Genomic DNA, 26305 nt, shown 5'->3' with positions numbered 1-26305 from the left:
CTGCCGTGTACAAGACGAGCGGCTGCTGCCGTGTACAAGACGAGCGGCTGCTGCCGTGTACAAGACGAGCGGCTGCTGCAGTGTACAAGACGAGCGGCTGCTGCAGTGTACAAGACGAGCGGCTGCTGCAGTGTACAAGACGAGCGGCTGCTGCAGTGTACAAGACGAGCGGCTGCTGCAGTGTACAAGACGAGCGGCTGCTGCAGTGCACAAGACGAGCGGCTGCTGCAGTGCACAAGACGAGCGGCTGCTGCAGTGCACAAGACGAGCGGCTGCTGCAGTGCACAAGACGAGCGGCTGCTGCAGTGCACAAGACGAGCGGCTGCTGCAGTGCACAAGACGAGCGGCTGCTGCAGTGCACAAGACGAGCGGCTGCTGCAGTGCACAAGACGAGCGGCTGCTGCAGTGCACAAGACGAGCGGCTGCTGCAGTGCACAAGACGAGCGGCTGCTGCAGTGCACAAGACGAGCTGCTGCTGCAGTGCACAAGACGAGCGGCTGCTGCAGTGCACAAGACGAGCGGCTGCTGCAGTGCACAAGAACGAGCGGCTTCTGCAGTGTACAAGACGAGCGGCTTCTGCAGTGTACAAGACGAGCGGCTTCTGCAGTGTACAAGACGAGCGGCTGCTGCGGTGTACAGGGCAGCTGCTGCCATAAAGTAGACAAGGCCTGCTGTGTACTAGGCGTGCAGGGCTGTACTGGTCCAGGCATCCACACAAAGAGGCTCATGGGCATTTATCATAACATATCTCTGCAGGAGTTCTAGTAATTCTATGCATTGGGCTCATGGACCTGCAGAGCGCATGCTATTCATTCCCATAGTGTACAGGCATGAGGACTTAAAGGGGCTGAGGGGCTGCGTCTTAGGACGTGCTAGACATAAATATACCCAAAAGACCTCTAGATCGTAGCCAAGTTTGTGCAGAACACGCTTAGGACATTTTTTTTTGTACAACAAAACATTTTTCCTTAGTTTTCGCTAGTCTGCACCAGTGGTAGCTAAAGCTGAGTGCAAACCTCGAATAAAGACGTGAACTGGACGCAACCAAATATGGCAGCTCCACAATATGTAAACAAAGCCACCGCAGCCCGTGCCGCCCGGTACAGAACACATGGCATCAGTCCATGCATGCGCCACTTAAGTCTGTGCTTCTGGCAGCTTCCTACTGGGTCCTGGCCGAGGAGTGCCGAGTCTGGAGCTGTGTGAATGAGTCCTCGGCTCGCCTCACAGTTCAGGTTCTGATAGCGGGATGTGTCCGGGGGGACCTGCGGCAGACTGATATGAAACTAAACCCGCCCAAACAGCAGGCAGGACATGACACCGTCTCCTCGTGGTCCAGGACAGAACTTGAAGATGCGTGGAGAGGAGCCATGCTACCACTCTCTGCACCCTCACAGCCGAGGCCGGGCAGGCTTCCTTCCCATAAATTCCCCTCCAGAGAACCCAGCGGATGTGGATTGAGCAGGCCGACCCACCTGATGGGCTTACTGCTTACCACATTGTTGTTGTCCGAAAGGCTCAACCTGTTTGGGACACCTTGTGGCTCTAGTTGCCAAGTGCTGACTGGAGGGGACGGGGAACGGGAAGACGATGGTGTGGAAGATGATGAAGAGTGAGGAGAAGACGAATGAGCCAGAAGAGATCCATTGGTTTGTAGGTGCGGGAGCCTTCTGCAGAAGTTATTCTCTTCTGTGCTGTCAGGACTGCTGGAGCAATCCATGGGCTGCTCCGGCTGCGGAGGACCCCCCGGTGATGCTGCGTTGGGTTTCCACTTTCTATTCCAGTCTTTGGATCTCTCTTGAGATTTCAGGGCTCGGGAATCAGGACGCTCCCCAGATAAACGATCATCCATCCATTCACTGATATTTGGGGAACCATCTATGTTCGCTGCCTCTCAAATCCGTTTTCTCCACATGGAGGACTTTTCGTGGTCTTGTCCCCATTACAGTGTAGGACACCTCCTTCTATAGGCATTTCCTTCATGTAGTCCGTTAGTGTCTCATTGACAATCTGCAGGTCAGAATGTGGTCTCCATTCAGGACCACAGGGTTTAGTGTACGGACAGTCTATATCTAACGGAGGGCTGGAATCCCATTGGATGGCAGATTCTTGGGGGAGGTTAAACTTGCTGAAAGATTGTCGGAAGAGTTCTCCGGTAAAAGAGAATTAGGGAAATAGTCCCGAAAGAAGCCATTGACTACTCTGGTGTCCTGACTGCTGTCGGTCCTCTACCGAACTAAAGTCAGGCGTGTGCCAGAGGTCACCGCTCTCTCCTTTATCTCGATGGCCCCTTTGGACCGGGGTGGAGACCGGGCACGGGCTTCCTCTACGTACAACTTCAGGTGAAGATGGAAGAGATCTACATCGTCTCGGTCTTGTCACCAGGTCAGAGAATTCACACTGGGCATCCACCATTGGCTCAGGGGTTACGGGACTGCTCATCTGGTAGACAAAGGTGGCGGGAGGTCAAAGGTTAGTGAGATGACCGATTTGCTGGGGGTGTCATAGAGTTTGATTCTTCCTCCTTTCAGGTCTTCCGCTGTGAGAAGGGATTGAAGCGGGCGGGAGTGTCAGGTAACAGGTCTGTGTACGGGCCATGAGAGCGAAGAGCCAGCGGAGCCTGAGGAGAGAACATGTCTGACTGACTCCGGGACAAGCGCTGGTCAGGTGGGTGGGGAGATCCAGGTCCGCTCCTGATTATCCGACTTCTTAGAACTTCTCCCTCCACCTATATGAGAAACAAAATGTTGTTACTATATATAATGTTATAATAACAGAAAATTAATATGAGGTGGCGCCACGTCCGGGCTCTGACCTAAGGATCATGAATACCCCTTATAGATGGGAGCAATCACAAATACTGCGGTGACCTATGACCTGAAGGATCGTGAATACCCCCTATAGATGGGTTCAATCACAAATACTGCAGTGACCTCTGACCTAAGGATCGTGAAGACCCCCTATAGATGGGATCAATCACAAATACTGCGGTGACCTATGACCTGAAGGATCGTGAATACCTCCTATAGATGGGATCAATCACAAATACTGCGGGTGACCTATGACCTGAAGGATCGTGAATACCCCCTATAGATGGGATCAATCATAAATACTGCGGTGACCTCTGACCTAAGGATCGTGAATACCCCCCTATAGATGGGATCAACCACAAATACTGCGGTGACCTCTGACCTAAGGATCGTGAATACCCCCCTATAGATGGGATCAATCCTAAATACTGCGGTGACCTCTGACCTAAGGATCATGAATACCCCCTCTAGATGGGAGCAATCACAAATACTGCGGTGACCTATGACCTGAAGGATCGTGAATACCTCCTATAGATGGGATCAATCATAAATACTGCGGTGACCTCTGACCTGAAGGATCGTGAATACCCCCCTATAGATGGATCAATCATAAATACTGCGGTGACCTCTGACCTGAAGGATCGTGAATACCCCCTATAGATGGATCAATCATAAATACTGCGGTGACCTCTGACCTAAGGATCGTGAATACCCCCTATAGATGGGATCAATCATAAATACTGCGGTGACCTCTGACCTAAGGATCGTGAATACCCCCTAAAGATGGGATCAATCACAAATACTGCTGTGACCTCTGACCTAAGGATCGTGAATACCCCCCCTATAGTTGGGATCAATCATAAATACTGCGGTGACCTCTGACCTAAGGATCGTGAATACCCCCTATAGATGGGATCAACCACAAATACTGCGGTGACCTCTGACCTAAGGATCGTGAATACCCCCCTATAGATGGGATCAATCCTAAATACTGCGGTGACCTCTGACCTAAGGATCATGAATACCCCCTCTAGATGGAGCAATCACAAATACTGCGGTGACCTATGACCTGAAGGATCGTGAATACCCCCTATAGATGGGTTCAATCACAAATACTGCAGTGACCTCTGACCTAAGGATCGTGAATATCCCCTATAGATGGGATCAATCACAAATACTGCGGTGACCTATGACCTGAAGGATCGTGAATACCTCCTATAGATGGGATCAATCACAAATACTGCGGTGACCTATGACCTGAAGGATCGTGAATACCCCCTATAGATGGGATCAATCATAAATACTGCGGTGACCTCTGACCTAAGGATCGTGAATACCCCCCTATAGATGGGATCAACCACAAATACTGCGGTGACCTCTGACCTAAGGATCGTGAATACCCCCCTATAGATGGGATCAATCCTAAATACTGCGGTGACCTCTGACCTGAAGGATCGTGAATACCCCCTCTAGATGGGAGCAATCACAAATACTGCGGTGACCTATGACCTGAAGGATCGTGAATACCTCCTATAGATGGGATCAATCATAAATACTGCGGTGACCTCTGACCTGAAGGATCGTGAATACCCCCCTATAGATGGGATCAATCATAAATACTGCGGTGACCTCTGACCTGAAGGATCGTGAATACCCCCTATAGATGGGATCAATCATAAATACTGTGGTGACCTCTGACCTGAAGGATCGTGAATACCCCCCTATAGATGGGATCAATCATAAATACTGCGGTGACCTCTGACCTGAAGGATCGTGAATACCTCCTATAGATGGGATCAATCATAAATACTGCGGTGACCTCTGACCTGAAGGATCGTGAATACCTCCTATAGATGGGATCAATCATAAATACTGCGGTGACCTCTGACCTGAAGGATCGTGAATACCCCCTATAGATGGGATCAATCATAAATACTGCGGTGACCTCTGACCTGAAGGATCGTGAATACCCCCCTATAGATGGGATCAATCATAAATACTGCGGTGACCTCTGACCTGAAGGATCGTGAATACCCCCCTATAGATGGGATCAATCATAAATACTGCGGTGACCTCTGACCTGAAGGATCGTGAATACCCCCCTATAGATGGGATCAATCATAAATACTGCGGTGACCTCTGACCTGAAGGATCGTGAATACCCCCCTATAGATGGGATCAATCATAAATACTGCGGTGACCTCTGACCTGAAGGATCGTGAATACCCCCCTATAGATGGGATCAATCATAAATACTGCGGTGACCTCTGACCTGAAGGATCGTGAATACCCCCCTATAGATGGGATCAATCATAAATACTGCGGTGACCTCTGACCTGAAGGATCGTGAATACCCCCCTATAGATGGGATCAATCATAAATACTGCGGTGACCTCTGACCTAAGGATCGTGAATACCTCCTATAGATGGGATCAATCATAAATACTGCGGTGACCTCTGACCTGAAGGATCGTGAATACCCCCCTATAGATGGGATCAATCATAAATACTGCGGTGACCTCTGACCTGAAGGATCGTGAATACCCCCCTATAGATGGGATCAATCATAAATACTGCGGTGACCTCTGACCTGAAGGATCGTGAATACCCCCCTATAGATGGGATCAATCATAAATACTGCGGTGACCTCTGACCTAAGGATCGTGAATACCTCCTATAGATGGGATCAATCATAAATACTGCGGTGACCTCTGACCTGAAGGATCGTGAATACCCCCCTATAGATGGGATCAATCATAAATACTGCGGTGACCTCTGACCTAAGGATCGTGAATACCTCCTATAGATGGGATCAATCATAAATACTGCGGTGACCTCTGACCTGAAGGATCGTGAATACCCCCTATAGATGGGATCAATCATAAATACTGCGGTGACCTCTGACCTGAAGGATCGTGAATATCCCCCTATAGATGGGATCAATCATAAATACTGCGGTGACCTCTGACCTGAAGGATCGTGAATACCCCCCTATAGATGGGATCAATCATAAATACTGCGCTGACCTCTGACCTGAAGGATCGTGAATACCCCCCTATAGATGGGATCAATCATAAATACTGCGGTGACCTCTGACCTGAAGGATCGTGAATACCCCCCTATAGATGGGATCAATCATAAATACTGCGGTGACCTCTGACCTGAAGGATCGTGAATACCCCCCTATAGATGGGATCAATCATAAATACTGCGGTGACCTCTGACCTGAAGGATCGTGAATACCCCCCTATAGATGGGATCAATCATAAATACTGCGGTGACCTCTGACCTGAAGGATCGTGAATACCCCCCTATAGATGGGATCAATCATAAATACTGCGGTGACCTCTGACCTAAGGATCGTGAATACCTCCTATAGATGGGATCAATCATAAATACTGCGGTGACCTCTGACCTGAAGGATCGTGAATACCCCCCTATAGATGGGATCAATCATAAATACTGCGGTGACCTCTGACCTGAAGGATCGTGAATACCCCCCTATAGATGGGATCAATCATAAATACTGCGGTGACCTCTGACCTGAAGGATCGTGAATACCCCCCTATAGATGGGATCAATCATAAATACTGCGGTGACCTCTGACCTAAGGATCGTGAATACCTCCTATAGATGGGATCAATCATAAATACTGCGGTGACCTCTGACCTGAAGGATCGTGAATACCCCCTATAGATGGGATCAATCATAAATACTGCGGTGACCTCTGACCTGAAGGATCGTGAATATCCCCCTATAGATGGGATCAATCATAAATACTGCGGTGACCTCTGACCTGAAGGATCGTGAATACCTCCTATAGATGGGATCAATCATAAATACTGCGGTGACCTCTGACCTGAAGGATCGTGAATATCCCCCTATAGATGGGATCAATCATAAATACTGCGGTGACCTCTGACCTGAAGGATCGTGAATACCCCCCTATAGATGGGATCAATCATAAATACTGCGCTGACCTCTGACCTGAAGGATCGTGAATACCCCCCTATAGATGGGATCAATCATAAATACTGCGGTGACCTCTGACCTGAAGGATCGTGAATACCCCCCTATAGATGGGATCAATCATAAATACTGCGGTGACCTCTTTGCTTGTTGTTTGCTGGAGGAGGAGACATGTAAAGCCTCATTCTCATACAGTGGGGGTTCTCCCCTTATAAAGATGAGGCTGTAATTATCAACATAGAATGAGAAATAATCCATAAATCACATTGTCTGATTATTAAAGAATTTATTTGTAAATTATGGTGGAAAATAAGTATTTGGTCACCTACAAACAAGTAAGATTTCTGCCTCTCACAGACCTGTAACTTCTTCTATAAGAGTCTCCTGTGACCTCCACTCATTACCTGTATTAATGGCTCCTGTGTGAACTTGTTGTTATCAGTATATAAGACACCTGTCCACAACCTCAAACAGTCACACTCCAAACTCCACTATGGCCAAGACCAAAGAGCTGTCCAAGGACACCAGAAACAAAATTGTAGTCCTGCACCAGGCTGGGAAGACTGAATCTGCGATAGGCAAGCAGCTTGGTGTGAAGAAATCAACTGTGGGAGCAATTATTAGAAAATAGAAAACATTATAGACCACTATTAATCTCCTTCAATCTGGGGCTCCACTCAAGATCTCACCCCGTGGTGTCAAAATGATCACAAGAACGGTGAGCAAAAATCCCAGAACCACACGGGAGGGACCTAGTGAATGACCTGCAGGGAGCTGGGACCAAAGTAGCAAAGGCTACCATCAGTAACACACTACACCGCCAGGGACTCACATCATACAGTGCCAGACGTGTCCCCCTGCTTAAGCCAGTACATGTCCGGGCCCGTCTGAAGTTTGCTAGAGAGCACTTGGATGATCCAGAAGAGTATTGGGAGAATGTCATATGGTCAGATGAAACCAAAATAGAACTTTTTGGTAAAAACTCAACTTGTCGTGTTTGGAGGAGAAAGAATGTTGAGTTGCAGCCAAAGAACACCATAACTACTGTGAAGCATGGGGGTGGAAACATCAGGATGACTGATCCGTGTAAAGGAAAGAATGAATGGGGCCATGTATTGTGAGATTTTGAGTGAAAACCTCCGTCCATCAGCAAGGGCATTGAAGATGAAACGTGGCTGGGTATTTCAGCATGACAATGATCCCAAAAACACCGCCCGGGCAAGGAAAGAGTGGCTTCATAAGAAGCATTTCAAGGTCCTGGAGTGGCCTAGCCAGTCTCCAGATCTCAACCCCATAGAAAACCTTTGGAGGGAGTTGAAAGTCCATGTTGCCCAGCGACAGCCCCAAAACATCACTGCTCTAGAGGAGATCTGCATGGAGGAATGGGCTAAAATACCAGCAACAGTGTGTGAGAACCTTGTGAAGACAGAAAACATGTGACCTCTGTCATTGCCAATAAAGGGGATATAACAAAGTATTGAGAGGAACTTTTCCTATTGACCAAATACTTATTTTCCACCATAATTTACAAATAAATTCTTTATAAATCGGACAATGTGATTTTATGGATTATTTCTCATTCTCTCTCATAGTTGAGGTTATAACCTATGATGATAATTACAGCCTCATCTTTATAAGGGGGAGAACTTGTACAATTGGGGGCTGACTAAATACTTTTTTGCCCCTCTCTATGTCCCGTCCCCCAGAACATCATAAGGTACAACTTTATACAGTAAATCATTTCAGTAAATATTATACTGGTCAGAAGGTGACATTGTATGAGAGGACATCGTATGAGGGGACATGGGATCAGGGGACATCATATGAGGGGACATGGGATCAGGGGACATGGGATCAGTGGACATGGGATCAGGTGACATCGTATGAGGGGACATGGGATCAGGGGGACATGGGATCAGGGGGACAAGGGATCAGGGGGACAAGGGATCAGGGGGACATGGGATCAGGGGGACATCGTATGAGGGGACATCGTATGAGGGGACATCGTATAAGGGGACATCGTATAAGGGGACATGGGATCAGGTGACATCGTATGAGGGGACATGGGATCAGGTGACATGGTATCAGGGGACATCGTATCAGGGGACATCGTATGAGGGGACATCGTATGAGGGGACATCGTATGAGGGGACATCGTATGAGGGGACATGGGATCAGGTGACATGGGATCAGGTGACATCGTATGAGGGGACATGGGATCAGGTGACATGGTATCAGGGGACATCGTATGAGGGGACATCGTATGAGGGGACATCGTATGAGGGGACATCGTATGAGGGGACATGGGATCAGGTGACATCGTATGAGGGGACATGGAATCAGGTGACATCGTATGAGGGGACATGGAATCAGGGGACATCGTATCAGGGGACATCGTATCAGGGGACATCGTATCAGGGGACATCGTATGAGGGGACATCGTATGAGGGGACATCGTATGAGGGGACATCGTATGAGGGGACATGGGATCAGGTGACATCGTATGAGGGGACATGGGATCAGGTGACATCGTATGAGGGGACATGGGATCAGGTGACATCGTATCAGGTGACATCGTATCAGGGGACATCGTATGATTGGACATGGGATCAGGTGACATCGTATCAGGGGACATCGTATGAGGGGACATTGGATCAGGTGACCCCAGAAGGAGAGAAGGGGACGGTCACTAACAACTTACCACTTCCTGGTGTTTTCAGCTCCGCTGCCTCTTTCTGAGCACTTTGTGGAGACATCGGGGCGTCCATACTGTCCAGGATGCCATCGAGTCGCTGACTCACCTCACAGAAGGACGACCTGGACTCTGGCGCCATCTATAGGTAGAAAGGGGAAGTGTCATGCAAACAAGAGAAATACTAAGGTTACATCATGTCTTATCCTCCAGAGCTGCACTCACTATTCTGCTGTTACATCACGTCTTATCCTCCAGAGCTGTACTCACTATTCTGCTGTTACATCATGTCTCATCCTCCAGAGGTGCACTCACTATTCTGCTGTTACATCATGTATTATCCTCCAGAGCTGCACTCACTATTCTGCTGTTACATCATGTCTTATCCTCCAGAGCTGCACTCACTATTCTGCTGTTACATCATGTCTTATCCTCCAGAGCTGCACTCACTATTCTGCTGTTACATCATGTCTTATCCTCCAGAGCTGCACTCACTATTCTGCTGTTACACCATGTCTTATCCTCCAGAGCTGCACTCACTATTCTGCTGTTACATCATGTCTTATCCTCCAGAGCTGCACTCACTATTCTGCTGTTACATCAGGTCTTATCCTCCAGAGCTGCACTCACTATTCTGCTGTTACATCATGTCTTATCCTTCAGAGCTGCACTCACTATTCTGCTGTTATATCATGTCTTATCCTTCAGAGCTGCACTCACTATTCTGCTGTTACATCAGGTCTTATCCTCCAGAGCTGCACTCACTATTCTGCTGTTACATCATGTCTTATCCTCCAGAGCTGCATTCACTATTCTGCTGTTACATCATGTCTTATCCTCCAGAGCTGCACTCACTATTCTGCTGTTACATCAGGTCTTATCCTCCAGAGCTGCACTCACTATTCTGCTGTTACATCAGGTCTTATCCTCCAGAGCTGCACTCACTATTCTGCTGTTACATCGTGTCTTATCCTCCAGGGCTGCACTCACTATTCTGCTGTTACATCATGGCTTATCCCCAGGGCTGCACTCACTATTCTGCTGTTACATCATGTCTTATGCTCCAGAGCTGCACTCACTATTCTGCTGTTACATCATGTCTTATTCTCCAGAGCTCCACTCACTATTCTGCTGTTACATCATGTCTTATCCTCCAGAGCTGCACTCACTATTCTGCTGTTACATCAGGTCTTATCCTCCAGAGCTGCACTCACTATTCTGCTGTTACATCGTGTCTTATCCTCCAGAGCTGCACTCACTATTCTGCTGTTACATCGTGTCTTATCCTCCAGGGCTGCACTCACTATTCTGCTGTTACATCATGGCTTATCCCCAGGGCTGCACTCACTATTCTGCTGTTACATCATGTCTTCTTCTCCAGAGCTGCACTCACTATTCGTCTGAGCTCAGCTAACACACCGCGGTGACCGTGAGACCCTACATACCCGGCAGCAGTGAAACGCCAGCTGTAAGAAGGCAGGAGGGCAGCCGGAGGGGACCATCTCCCGGAAAGACTCCATGTCCAGACCAAAGTCCTGGGGGAATCAAAGCAGAAGGTAAGAGAAGAAAAACAAAGCCTTACAGCCCCCAACATACAAAAGATGTCCCTGCAGCTCCCCTGCACCACAGCCCTCAAGATACAAGAGATGTCCCCGCAAGTCTTCTGCACCACAGCCCTCAATATACAACAGATGTCCCTGCAGCTCCCCTGCACCACAGCCCCCAACATACAACAAATGTCCCCGCAGGTCTCCTGCACCACAGCCCCCAACATACAAGAGATGTCCCTGCACCACAGCCCTCAATATACAAGAGATGTCCCCGCAAGTCTCCTGCACCACAGCCCTCAACATACAAGAGATGTCCCCGCAAGTCTCCTGCACCACAGCCCCCAACATACAACAAATGTCCCCGCAGGTCTCCTGCACCACAGCCCCCAACATACAAGAGATGTCCCTGCACCACAGCCCTCAACATACAAGAGATGTCCCTGCACCACAGCCCTCAACATACAAGAGATGTCCCCGCAAGTCTCCTGCACCACAGCCCTCAACATACAAGAGATGTCCCCGCAAGTCTCCTACACCACAGCCCTCAACATACAACAGATGTCCCTGCAGCTCCCCTGCACCACAGCCCCCAACATACAACAGATGTCCCCGCAGGTCTCCTGCACCACAGCCCCCAACATACAACAGATGTCACCACAGCTCCCAACATTCAACAGATGTCTCTGCAACTCCCCTGCACCACAGCCCTCAACATATGACAGATGTCCCCACAACTCCACTGCACCACAGCCCCCAACATGCAATATATGTCCCCGCAGATCCCCTGCACCACAGCCCCCAACATACAACAGATGTTCCCGCAGCTCCCCTGCACCACAGCCCCCAACATATGATAGATGTCACCACAGGTCTCCGCATCACTGCCCTAGACACACGACAGATGTCACCACAGCTCCCCTGCACCACAGCCCCCAACATACAACAGATGTCCCCGCACCACAGCCCTCAACATACGACAGATTTCCCTGCATCACAGGCCTCAACATACAACAAATGTCCCCGCAGGTCTCCTGCAAAACAGCCCCCAACATACAACAGATGTCTCTGCCACTTCCCTGCACCAAAGCCCTCAACATACGACAGATGTCTCCACAGCCCCCAACATATGACAGACGTCCCCACAACTCTCCTGCACCACAGCCCCCAACATACGACAGATGTCCGCGCAAGTCTCCTGCACCACAGCCCTCAACATACGACAGATGTCCCCGCAAGTCTCCTGCACCACAGCCCTCAACATACAACAGATGTCCCTGCAGCTCCCCTGCACCACATCCCCCAACATACAACAAATGTCCCCGCACCACAGCCCTCAACATACGACAGATGTCCCTGCACCACAGCCCCCAACATACAACAGATGTCCCCGCAGGTCTCCTGCACCACAGCCCCCCAACATACAACAGATGTCACCACAGCTCCCCTGCTCCACAGCCCCCAACATATGACAGATGTCACCACAGGTCTCCTGCACCACAGCCCTCAACATACGACAGATGTCCCCGCAACTCCCCTGCACCACAGCCCCCAACATACGACAGATGTCACCACAGGTCTCCTGCACCACAGCCCCCAACATACGACAGATGTCCCCGCAGGTCTCCTGCACCAAAGCCCCCAACATACAACAGATGTTCCTGCAGCTCCCCTGCACCACAGCCCCCAACATGCAATAGATGTCCCCGCAGCTCCCCTGCACCACAGCCCCCAACATACAACAGATGTTCCCGCAGCTCCCCTGCACCACAGCCCCCAACATACAACAGATGTTCCCGCAGCTCCCCTGCACCACAGCCCCCAACATACGACAGATGTCACCACAGGTCTCCTGCACCACAGCCCCCAACATACAACAGATGTCCCCGCAGGTCTACTGCACCACAGCCCCCAACATACAACAGATGTCCCCGCAGGTCTCCTGCACCACAGCCCCCAACATACAACAGATGTTCCCGCAGGTCTACTGCACCACAGCCCCCAACATACAACAGATGTCCCCGCAGGTCTCCAGCACCACAGCCCCAACATGCAACAGATGTCCCTGCAGGTCTTCTGCACAGTGTGCCCCCCACCACATCCCCACTAGTGGACAACCAAGATAGACGGGGTCTGCAGGACTCACCTCAGTGCGTGGGAGATAGTCCGGGTCTGCGGGAATCCGAGCGATGATCTCACAGAGGATTATCCCAAAGGCAAAAACGTCGGCCTAGAAGTAGAGAGAAGAACGGTGTGAAAGGACGAGAAGCCGAAACATCACAGACCGCAGGGACCGCTCCTCCTCACCTTCTCATTATACAGATCCCCCCGCAGGACCTCCGGGGCCATCCAGTATGGGGAGCCCACCACCGACAGCGGCTCTGTCTGACTGCAAGAGACAGGGGGGAGTCAGCAGGAAACGGCAGAGTAATGATCAGTAATAATAGGGCTACACAGTGACATGAATCACCTGACCCTGCAGAGCATCACTCAGTAATAATAAGCACTTATTGAAGGTGCCAGGGGTGGTCGGGTGACCCAGGTGCCAGGGGAGGTCGGGTGACCCAGGTGCCAGGGGAGGTCGGGTGACCCAGGTGCCAGGGGAGGTCGGGTGACCCAGGTGCCAGGGGAGGTCGGGTGACCCAGGTGCCAGGGGAGGTCGGGTGACCCAGGTGCCAGGGGAGGTCGGGTGACCCAGGTGCCAGGGGAGGTCGGGTGACCCAGGTGCCAGGGGAGGTCGGGTGACCCAGGTGCCAGGGGAGGTCGGGTGACCCAGGTGCCAGGGGAGGTCAGGGTGACCCAGGTGCCAGGGGAGGTCGGGTGACCCAGGTGCCAGGGGAGGTCAGGGTGACCCAGGTGCCAGGGGAGGTCAGGGTGACTCAGGTGCCAGGGGAGGTCAGGGTGACTCAGGTGCCAGGGGAGGTCAGGGTGACTCAGGTGCCAGGGGAGGTCAGGGTGACTCAGGTGCCAGGGGAGGTCAGGGTGACTCAGGTGCCAGGGGAGGTCAGGGTGACTCAGGTGCCAGGGGAGGTCAGGGTGACTCAGGTGCCAGGGGAGGTCAGGGTGACTCAGGTGCCAAGAGAGGTCAGGGTGACTCAGGTGCCAGGAGAGGTCAGGTGACTCAGGTGCCAGGGGAGGTCAGGTGCCAGGAGAGGTCAGGTGCCAGGAGAGGTCAGGTGCCAGGAGAGGTCAGGTGCCAGGAGAGGTCAGGTGCCAGGAGAGGTCAGGTGCCAGGAGAGGTCAGGTGCCAGGAGAGGTCAGGTGACTCAGGTGCCAGGAGAGGTCAGGTGACTCAGGTGCCAGGAGAGGTCAGGTGACTCAGGTGCCAGGAGAGGTCAGGTGACTCAGGTGCCAGGAGAGGTCAGGTGCCAGGAGAGGTCAGGTGCCAGGAGAGGTCAGGTGCCAGGAGAGGTCAGGTGCCAGGAGAGGTCAGGTGACTCAGGTGCCAGGAGAGGTCAGGTGACTCAGGTGCCAGGAGAGGTCAGGTGCCAGGAGAGGTCAGGTGCCAGGAAAGGTCAGGTGACTCAGGTGACTCAGGTGCCAGGAGAGGTCAGGTGACTCAGGTGCCAGGAGAGGTCAGGTGACTCAGGTGCCAGGAGAGGTCAGGTGACTCAGGTGCCAGGAGAGGTCAGGTGACTCAGGTGCCAGGAGAGGTCAGGTGACTCAGGTGCCAGGAGAGGTCAGGTGACTCAGGTGCCAGGAGAGGTCAGGTGACTCAGGTGCCAGGAGAGGTCAGGTGACTCAGGTGCCAGGAGAGGTCAGGTGACTCAGGTGCCAGGAGAGGTCAGGTGACTCAGGTGCCAGGAGAGGTCAGGTGACTGAGGTGCCAGGAGAGGTCAGGTGACTGAGGTGCCAGGGGAGGTCAGGTGACTGAGGTGCCAGGGGAGGTCAGGTGACTGAGGTGCCAGGGGAGGTCAGGTGACTGAGGTGCCAGGGGAGGTCAGGTGACTGAGGTGCCAGGGGAGGTCAGGTGACTGAGGTGCCAGGAGAGGTCAGGTGACAGGTGCCAGGAGAGGTCAGGTGACTCAGGTGCCAGGAGAGGTCAGGTGACTCAGGTGCCAGGAGAGGTCAGGTGACTCAGGTGCCAGGAGAGGTCAGGTGACTCAGGTGCCAGGAGAGGTCAGGTGACTCAGGTGCTAGGAGAGGTCAGGTGACTCAGGTGCCAGGAGAGGTCAGGTGACTGAGGTGCCAGGAGAGGTCAGGTGACTGAGGTGCCAGGGGAGGTCAGGTGACTGAGGTGCCAGGGGAGGTCAGGTGACTGAGGTGCCAGGGGAGGTCAGGTGACTGAGGTGCCAGGGGAGGTCACGTGACTGAGGTGCCAGGAGAGGTCAGGTGACAGGTGCCAGGAGAGGTCAGGTGACTGAGGTGCCAGGAGAGGTCAGGTGACTGAGGGGTTGGGTCACATGACTGTGTTCTCACCTGCCATCAGGAATTTTTTCAGCCAATCCAAAATCCGCCACCACGGCCGTGTACCCGCTGTCATCATAACGCACCAGGCAGTTCTAGGAGAGAGAAGACCCATAAGATCCCGGTAATCTGGCAGCAGGAGGTGAGTGGCGGATTACAGGACACCCTGTGTGTGACCGATGGTTCATACCTTGGAGGTGAGGTCCCGGTGGAAGACGCCCTTGGAGTGCAGGTAGCGCAGGCCGCGGGCGATGTCCAGACTCAGCTTGATGCGCACGGACCAGGACAGGGGGTCCCCGCTCTGCAGCAGCTGCTCCAGGTTACCCCCATTAATGTACTGCAGAGAAAACCAGACATGAGGAGATATCCCAGCATGCACCGGGTGACAGCCTCCAGCAGTCCTATGTAAATATACTGATCTAGAAACATTATATAGGAGTATCTATAGGTTACTTCCCACAGCTGAGAATCTGTTACAATTGTACACAGACTAGACAATCCTGTACTGATACATTGTACCAAACATCAGGAGAGCAGAGGGTGAGAAGCCCATCAATAAGATCCTCATATCTCAGCTTTCTGGACCCCTGGGGGTTTGGTTATGACTGGGACAGGTGAACAATTCTGAGCATACCCTCCACTTACCTCAGTGAGGGCGTGAAGCTGCCCCTGGTGCACACATACGCCCATGAACCTAAACAAAAGAAAGGATGAAGAGAAGAGTCACCACTCGGGAAAAGATGTAACAGTCACGACATAAAACATGGGGGACGGTACATGGGATGAGGGTGATCTTTACCTCAGTATATTGGGGTGATGGAGTTAAACATGGGATGAGTGAGATCTTTACCTCAGTATATTGGGGTGATGAAGTTAAACATGGGATGAGAGATCTTTATCTCAGTATATTGGGGTGATGAAGTTAAACATGGGATGAGTGTGATCTTTACCTCAGTATATTGGGGTGAGTGAGTTAAACATGGGATGAGTGTGATCTTTACCTCAGTATATTGGGGTGATGAAGTTAAACATGGGATGAGTGTGATCTTTACCTCAGTATATTGGGGTGAGTGAGTTAAACATGGGATGAGTGTGATCTTTACCTCAGTATATTGGGGTAATGGAGATAAACATGGGATGAGTGTGATCTTTACCTCAGTATATTGGGGTGAGGGAATTAAACATGGGACGAGTGTGGTCTTTACCTCAGTATATTGGGGTGATGGAGATAAACATGGGATGAGTGTGATCTTTACCTCAGTATATTGGGGTGATGGAGATAAACATGGGATGAGTGTGGTCTTTTCCTCAGTATATTGGAGTGATGAAGTAAAACATGGGATGAGTGTGATCATTACCTCAGTATATTGGGGTGAGGGAGTTAAACATGGGATGAGTGTGGTCTTTACCTCAGAATATTCAGGTGATGTAGCTAAACACGGGATGGGCGTGGCCTGGATGCTGAGCTGAACGGACGCACGAGCCAGAGCTCCCGCCGCTCAGCACTAATCACCTGTTTGCGCGGCCGGTACTTAACCCTGCTGTTACTGGAGGCTGGCTGAGGACCCGGGGACCGTTTCTGTGAGCTGTGGCGGCACGGGCAGAGGTCCGGGGCGAGTGAAGTGTCCCTGTGTTGGGTGGTGACTGGCTGGCGGAGGCTGGGGAGGGGGACTCCTGCTGTCGGCTGTGGTCCGGGCTGCTCTCCTGGTCCCTGGGTGGGTGTGGGCTCAGGTCTGCTGTAGAGGACGGGCGACCGCCATTGGAGGCTTCGTGGGCATGGCTTCCCCATTTCCCTGGTTACTCCAGGGCTCTGCTGTGCTCTGAAGCTGCTGTACTGGGATCTGTGGGTGCTGTAACCCCTCACTGGCCGGACTCTGTGGTTCCTGCTGTCCTATCAAGGGTGCCTGACTGCTCTGAGGTCCTGGACGGCTCCTCTCCCTCAAGTGAAGCTACTGTTTGGGGTCTTCTGCATGCTGTTAGAGACTGTTGCTAGTGCTGCTGGGTGGTGCATTGCTGGGACTTGTGTTGCTTGGACTCTGCTTACTGCCCGGTGAGCCTTCTTTGCTGCTACCCCTGCTGTGGGCCCTAGTGACTTTCTACCTGCTCTCTGCCTGGCCCTCCTGACCATGGGTGGCCCCCGTGGCAGCCAGAGACACAAGAAGTCTAAACTTAATGTTGATGCTCCAAGACCGACCTCTGATGAGGATGCCTCCTCTGATGAGGGGTCCTCCCGTTCTGGGGGCCCCTCGCAATTGGGTCCCGGCGTTCGAACTCCATTGGCCGCTAAGGTGTCTGAGCAGGCAGCGAAAGTGCTAAGTCAGTTCTCCAGAGATTCGGATCGCTCCGGGGGGGTCTTCCTCATGGGTCTTCCTGAAAGAGTTGAGGGGCAGGATCCTGTGAAGTTCCATGAAACCTGGCTGAAGGAGATTCTTCCAGCGGACACCTTCTCTTCCAACTTTTCTGTTGAGCGGGCTCACCGGGTCACGGCCCGGCCTCCTCGTCCCTTCTTGGCTAAGCTTCTTCATTTTAAGGACAGAGACGCTATCCTCAGGGCTGTGCGCCTCAAAGGTGAAATTGTTCGGGATAGGAGCAGAGTGTCCTTTTACCCTGATTTCTTGGTTGAACGTCGCAAGCAGCGGGTGCAGTTCACGGAAGTCCGTGCGAAGCTGCGAGCCAAGGGCTATCGTTATTCAATGTTATATCCTGCACGCCTACGAGTGGTAGATGGGACTTCCACCAAGTTCTTTACTTCTCCATCTGATGCTCTCCATTGGATTGATGCTGCTCCCCCTGCTAGACCACCGGACTGAGCTGTTTTGTTCTGGCCTGCTGCTGGCTGCTCTCCGTGAAAGTTTGTAGCTAGTGGTTAGGGAGTCAGCTTCTTGTTTAGGGCCTCTGTAGGTTCCAGTGTCCCTAGGTCCTCTTGGGATAGTTTTCAGTTACCGGCCGTATTAGTTCCTGCTGGGGTGGTGGGAGGGGTTGGGGGTTTATTAGACTTTTCTTCTGCGTCCTTGGGCGTCAGTAGTGGTTCCAGTTTTGGGTATAGGTCTGCACTGCGTTAGGGATTAACGGTTTAGTGTGTCCCGGTTAGTGTTGGACAGGGTCTTCATGGGGTTGTTTCCCTTATGCTATGTGCATTTGTTTTTCTGTTTTAAGTGTGTGCTATGTCTGTGTTTGTCTGTCGGTTGAGTGGGGTGAGTGTGGTCCCGGTGCTCAATCCTCCATAGTCCTGGTCGGGAGTTGGTCCATCCTGTTTCTTATTAGTGTACTCTATCCAGATGGGGACTCTGAAGGAGGTTTGTTGGAATGTCAGGGGGCTCAATTCCAAATTTAAGAGGGCCCTTTGTCTTGATTTTGTTAAGCGTCAGTCTCCTCACATTATTTGCCTCCGCTCCTTTCAAGTTTCAGTACTGGAGCTTATTACTAACGAACTGCTTTCTTTTCCCTCTGGCCCCATCCTCTTTGTAGGTGATTTCAACGTGGTTCCTGATCCAGTTCTCGACCGCACCACGGCTGTTGACCATGGCTCTTCTACATTCAATAACTGGCATTGGGCTTGACTGACCTCTGGAGGTGGAAATACCCTACAGGGTCCTCCTTCTACTCTGCGCTGCGGCCCATAGGTCATTTTCTTGCATTGACCTGGCATCTGAGGATCTTCTTCCAGTGGTAAGAGAAGTTTCCTACACCTCTAGGGGGATCTCAGACCACTCTGCCCTTGTGGTAGTTCTGCACCTTGTGGTAGTTCTGCACCTTGGCCCTACCCCCCCCCCCTTCCCGCATATGGCGCATGCACCTTGGCTGGCTACAGGCTGAGGCGGTTGAGGAGGCTTTGGGGGTGGCTTTTACTGAAAACTGGGAACGTAATAATGACTATTCGGGCCCTTTGGGGCAGTGGGATGCGTACAAGGCCACGATTAGGAGTGCTTTCATTGCGGGGGTTGCTGGTCAGCGAAGACGTAGGTCGGCCATGGAGGTTGCACTCTTGCAAAGGGTGGGGGTTCTGGAGGCTGAGTATGTTAGGAATCAGTCACCTGAGAATGAGAGGGAGTGGGCTAAGGCTCAGAGATCCTTGTTAGTTGTCCAGAAAGACAGGGTCCAATTGAAGTTAGAGGATAGGGAGGCTGCCCTGTTCGAATTTGGAGATAAGAACGGTAAATTATTGGTGTATTTGGCTAGGGCTACTCGCCCGACTGCCTCTATTCCTTGCATCATGGGAAGTGAAGGGGTGGTAGTTACGGATCCTTCAGGGATAAATGCAGTCTTCCAGGAATTCAATTCCTCCTTATATGCTGCCCCCTTTGTGCCCTGTCAGGGGGAGATTCTCTCCTTCTTACAGGCTTTGACTCTCCCCTCGCTTACGCGGGCTCAAGCAGAGGCATTAGATGCCCCCTTTACTGTGGATTAGGTGGCTCAGGGTATTAAAGATCTTCCTGAGGGGAAGACTTCGGGTTTAGATGGAATGGTAGGTGATTGGTACAGGATGAATGAGGAGCGTCTGTCCACTCCATAGCCGATGCCGATGCCCTTCCGGATTCTATGAGGGAGGCGCTCATCGTTGTGCTTCCCAAACCTGGGAAGGATCCAGTGCTCCCTGGCTCCTATAGACCTATTTCCCTTCTGAATGTTGATATTAAAATTATGGCTAGAGTCCTAGCTACTCGATTGTATGGACTTGTCGGTGCTATCATTCATCCTGACCCAACGGGGTTTATGCCAGGCAGGGCTACAGATGTAAATGTGAAACGCTTGCAGCTTAACATAGTGGCGGTAGATGGGGGCTTTCCCACGGGTGTGGTGATGAGCCTGGATGTCTATAAAGCCTCTGACTCAGTTTTGTGGCTTTATCTCTGGGAGGTGTTGGGGTCGTTTGGGTTTGGTCCCCGCTTTTGTGCTTGGGTTCGCCTGCTGTATTAGCCTAGGGCCCAGATCTGTACTAATTTGGACATTTCGGCCCCATTCTCCCTGGGTTGGGGGACGAGACAGGGGTGCCCTCTTTCTCCCTTTTTATTTGCGCTTGCGATAGAGCCTTTGGCAGCAACCATATGGAGGGACCCGGGTATATGTGGCATTTCCAGGGGGTCTATTATAGAAAAGGTTTCCCTTTATGCAGATGATACTCTAGTATATATGGCAGATGCTGAGGGTTCCCTACTGTCCCTTATGGACTTACTTAACCGATTTGGTGTAATCTCAGGCCTGCAGGTTACCTGGGCTAAATACTCCCTGATGGCGCTTTCTTCTGGGGTTCCCCTTCCGCCCTCTCTTCCGGCGGGGGTGCAGGTGGTTCCTTGTTTTTGATATTTGGGAGTGGAGGTTACTCCGTCCCTGTTAGACTATATGCCTAAAACAGAACTTCTTGTCTATTCTCCATCAACTGATACTGTACCTAACCCTGACATTTCCATCTCGGTATGTGGTACTACCATAACTCCCGGGCAGCAGGCTCGCTGTCTTGGAGTTATACTTGACTCTGATCTGTCGTTCAATCCCCATATTCAGTCCCTTTCACGTTCTTGTTACCTGCATCTCAAAAACATTTCCAGAATCCGCCCGTTTCTCACTACTGAAACTGCTAAAACTCTCATTATTGCTTTGATTCCCTCCCGCCTCGACTACTGTAACTCTTTACTAATAGGCCTTCCTTTCTCCAAACTCTTTCCTCTCCAGTCCATCCTTAATGCCGCAGCCAGATTCATCTTCCTCTCCAGCCGCTACAACGACGCCTCCTCCCTGTGCCAGTCACTACACTGGTTACCAATTCAGTCCAGAATACAGTACAAAATCCTCAGTCTCACACACAAAGCTCTCCACAATGCTGCACCTCCCTACATCTCCTCTCTCATCTCAGTCTACCATCCTACACGTTCTCTCCGATCTGCTAATGATCTCACACTAACATCTTCTATAATCCGAACTTCTCACTCCCGTCTCCAAGACTTCACTCGTGCTGCATCGGTTCTCTGGAATACTATCCCTCAATCCCTCAGACTCAACAACAACATCCATAGTCTCAAACGTGGCCTAAAAACACATCTCTTCAGACAGGCCTATAACAGTCTCTAATTGGCCTCAACATATCCCCAACATACATCCCCAAAATATCCTCAACATATCCCCAACATATCCCCAACATATCCCCAACATATCCCCAACATATCCCCGACATATCCCCGACATATCCTCGACATATCCTCGACATATCCCCCAACATATCCCCAACATATATCCCCAAAATATCCTCAACATATCCTCAACATATCCCCGACATATCCCCGACATATCCTCGACATATCCCCCAACATATCCTCAACATATCCTCAACATATCCTCAACATATCCCCAACATATTCCCAACATATCCTCGACATATCCCCCAACATATCCCCCAACATATCCCCGACATATCCCCGACATATCCCCGACATATCCCCAACATATCCCCAACATATCCTCAACATATCCTCAACATATCCTCAACATATCCTCAACATATCCCCAACATATCCAGAACATATCCCCAACATATCCCCAACATATCCCCAACATATCCTCAACATATCCTCAACATATCCTCAACATATCCTCAACATATCCTCAACATATCCCCAACATATCCCCAACATATCCCCAACATATCCCCAACATATCCAGAACATATCCTCAACATATCCTCAACATATCCTCAACATATCCTCAACATATCCTCAACATATCCTCAACATATCCAGAACATATCCAGAACATATCCTCAACATATCCCCAACATATCCTCAACATATCCTCAACATATCCTCAACATATCCTCAACATATCCTCAACATATCCTCAACATATCCTCAACATATCCTCAACATATCCCCACACCTCTTGTTTGAATAGTTATTGTGTAATATTATGTCTGATACTTGTCTTTGTTCCCATAATTGTAAGCGCTGCGGAATCGGTAGGCACTATATAAATAAATAAATAAAATGCCTCTTAACTTGGAGCCACTACTGCACTCCACTGTGGAGCGGCTGCTTGCATGGTCTACCCTCCCCCTCTCCCTGGCGGGCAGGATCAATATCTTTAAAATGATTTACCTCACTAAATTTCTATATGTATTTCACCTGTCCCCTGTCATTCCCCCCCCAAGAGGTATTGTAATGCGCTATGCAGTGCTCTGGGATCCTTCTATTGGCAGGGAAAGCCTCCCAGACTCAGTTGGGCCCTTCTTCAGGCCCCCAAGCAGTGTGGTGGCTTAGCTGGCCCTGATGTCTGTAACTATTTTCTTGCCTCCCAGTTGGTCTATACAGCGTGGTGGATCGACCTGGATTTGTTGAACTCGGCGACAGCCCTGGCTGGTGCGATTGTGGGATCATATGAAGCTCTGACCAATACCCTCTACAGGTATCACTCTGGCTTCTCCTTCCCTACCCCTCTGTCCACTGTGGCTAAGGTTTGGCCCATGGTGTCGAGTAAATTTCCACTGCCTCTGGTATCTCCTAGGGCACCCTTGTGGGGGAACGTTCATTTGTCTCACCTGCATGGGTTACAGGAGGCCAGTTTTTGGGGTGCTCATGGAGTTAAATTTATGACCCACTTGTTCCGGGAGGATCAGGTGTTCCTGTCCTTTGAGGAGATGATGGAACGCTATGGCGTCCCCGGGTCTGCCATGTTGTACGTATTTTCAGCTTCGGCACGTGGTTCAGGCGCAGTTTGGCTCCCTGACGTTTACCCAGGTGTTTTCCGAGGTGGAGCTCCTCTTGGGCACCACGGATCTCTCTAAACCTCTCACCCAGTCCTATCCCCTTCTCCAGTCATTGGGGCTCTGTCCTTTTTCCCTGGCCTTTTCTAAATGGGTGGCTGATATCCCGGACTTGTCGGAGAGTCAGTGGAAGGAAGTGGAAGGTTTGTATTATGCAACTGTGGTCAGTAGCCGAGATATGTTGATCCAATCTAGATATGTTTTGAGGGTTGTACTATACCCCTGCTAAGCTTAAAGAGGCACTGTCATTGTTAAAAACTTTTCATATATTGCAGGACTCATTATAATATGACATTTCACAATATACACCTGTTAAAAAAAATTAAATTTTCACCTGAAATTCAAGCTCAAAATAGCCACCACTAGGGGTCACCTGTCTTTTAGCCACAGACTAGTCTAGATTTTACAGCATACTGGATACGGCCGTAAAGCATACCGGTATCCAGTATAGGAGATTTCTATTGTGTGTGCAAAACTACAGATAAAGGATGTGTGGACATGCTGGGAGCTGTAGTTATACAACAGCTGGAGGCAACACTGCTCTAACACAGTTATTTACAACCATTGCAGCTTCAGTTGTTACTAAACTACAACTCCCAGCATCCTGAAATAGTCAAAGCTTTCTCAGACTCCTGAATGACAAAGAGGTTGATCAGACATTCAGGAGTCTGTGAAAGATGAATGACACACATAGTGACAGCTATGCTGATTAGCATCCAGCTTTACTAGGAGAAGATAAAACAGATAGGAAACGTATTCATAAAAATGCTGCTGTACTTTTATCTAAAAAATCCTTGCACTAATTTTATAAAGATCTATTCTTATATTTATACATTTCATCCTCATAATGTCTTCTGATTACTGCAGGCAAGCTCCAAGTATCTTCCTCTGACACATGACACAGCATAAAACCAGAGAGCAAAGGGTTACAGAGTAGAGAGTTCTGATTGGCTGACTGCCCAGGCTTGCTCCTGTGAGGGAGACAGACTGACACGCCCCCTCCAGCCTGCACAATGAAAAAGTAACTCACCAGCAGATAAATGCTTATATCTCTGGATATATAGGTCCGAGACACATAATAATGATATGCACATGATCAGGATTGGGTCCTGAGTAACAGATCACTTTTTTTCTTTTTTTTTGCACTATGACAGGTACGCTTTAAGCGTTTTGGATTGTCTCCATTGGACCTTTGTTTTCGATGTTCCTTGGAAGTTGGTACCTTTCTGCATGCTGTATGGGAGTGTCCTGTTATTGCAGCCTTCTGGGAGGAGGTGGTGGGTTTCTTGGGTGATCATCTGGACTTTCCCTTTGCATTTAGCCCTACGGTGTGCCTATTGGGGGTTCTTGATGACTTGATCTTTAGTACTCATATACGGTTGGTGATTCGTTTCCTGCTGTTTTGTGCCCGCAAGGGGGTAGTCATGACCGGGAAGGATACATCCACCCCTCCGCTGTCTCGTTGGATAGCCTTGGTGAACAAATATGTTCCACTGTATCAGGCCCTTTATGTTAGTCGTAAGTGCCTAAAGAAGTTTAATTTGGTGTGGACCCCCTGGTTGCTGTTAGCGGAGTTGGCTGGCCCGCCAGTTGGACTGTCTGAGTAGGTCGCTATGGGTTGTAACTGCTCGGTTGGTGTCCGGGCTGGGGTGGGGGGGTTGGGTGCCGGGAAGTATGTATGAATGCGTGTCAGGTTGTCTGTCTGTGTTGGATTCCTCTTGGGGCCTCGTAGCAGCCTTCTGTGTTCTTTGCAGATGCTTTTGGTATGCCTTATCTCCTTATTGTTTATCGTGGCTCCCTGAGACCTCTGGGGGTTGCTGTTCTCTCTGTCTATGCTATCTCGCCAGGATGGTGATGTCTGTTATCTTTATATGCAAAAACTTAAATAAATACTTTAAAAATAAATAAAGGAGTTAAACATGGGATGAGTGTGATTTTTACCTCAGTATATTCGGGTAATGGAGATAAACATGGGATGAGTGTGATCTTTACCTCAGTATATTGGGGTGATGGAGATAAACATGGGATGAGTGTGATCTTTACCTCAGTATATTGGGGTGATGGAGATAAACAAGGGATGAGTGTGATCTTTACCTCAGTATATTGGGGTGGAGATAAACATGGGATGAGTGTGATCTTTACCTCAGTATATTGGGGGTGATGACGTAAAACTTGGGATGAGTGTGATCTTTACCTCAGTATATTGGGGTGATGGAATTAACATGGGATGAGTGTGATCTTTACCTCAGTATATTGGGGTGATGGAGATAAACATGGGATGAGTGTGATCTTTACCTCAGTATATTGGGGTGATGGAGATAAACATGGGATGAGTGTGATCTTTACCTCAGTATATTGGGGGTGATGACGTAAAACTTGGGATGAGTGTGATCTTTACCTCAGTATATTGGGGTGATGGAGTTAAACATGGGATGAGTGTGATCTTTACCTCAGTATATTGGGGTAATGGAGATAAACATGGGATGAGTGTGATCTTTACCTCAGTATATTAGGGTGATGAGATAAACATGGGATGAGTGTGATCTTTACCTCAGTATATTGGGGGTGATGAAGTAAAACTTGGGATGAGTGTGATCTTTACCTCAGTATATTGGGGTGATGGAGATAAACATGGGATGAGTGTGATCTTTACCTCAGTATATTGGGGGTGATGAAGTAAAACTTGGGATGAGTGTCATCTTTACCTCAGTATATTGGGGTGATGGAGTTAACATGGGATGAGTGATCTTTACCTCAGTATATTGGGGTGATGGAGTAAAACTTGGGATGAGTGTGATCTTTACCTCAGTATATTGGGGTGATGGAGTTAAATATGGGATCAGTGTGATCTTTACCTCAGTATATTAGGGTGATGGAGATAAACTTGGTATGAGTGTGATCTTTACCTCAGTATATTGGGGTGATGGAGATACACTTGGGATAAGTGTGATCTTTACCTCAGTATATTAGGGTGATTGAGATAAACTTGGTATGAGTGTGATCTTTACCTCAGTATATTAGGGTGACATAGTCGGTTCATCAGCTGCACCTCTCGGAGCATATTGGCTCGATTACTCATCATCTTGTTCATCTTCAGGACCATGATTTGGCCGGACTGGCGATGCCGCAC

At 50.1% G+C, this 26305-nt stretch overlaps 1 pseudogene; it reads right to left on the bottom strand.

Annotated features, from left to right (window-relative positions):
• Window positions 1–1001: 1001 nt before the first annotated feature.
• LOC130311976 (dual specificity testis-specific protein kinase 2-like) lies at window positions 1002–26305 on the bottom strand (annotated as a pseudogene).

This window comes from Hyla sarda, unplaced genomic scaffold, assembly GCF_029499605.1.
Source record: "Hyla sarda isolate aHylSar1 unplaced genomic scaffold, aHylSar1.hap1 scaffold_1697, whole genome shotgun sequence".
In the NCBI taxonomy this organism is placed as follows: Eukaryota; Metazoa; Chordata; class Amphibia; order Anura; family Hylidae; genus Hyla; species Hyla sarda.
This window is presented reverse-complemented; position numbering and strand designations above follow the sequence as displayed.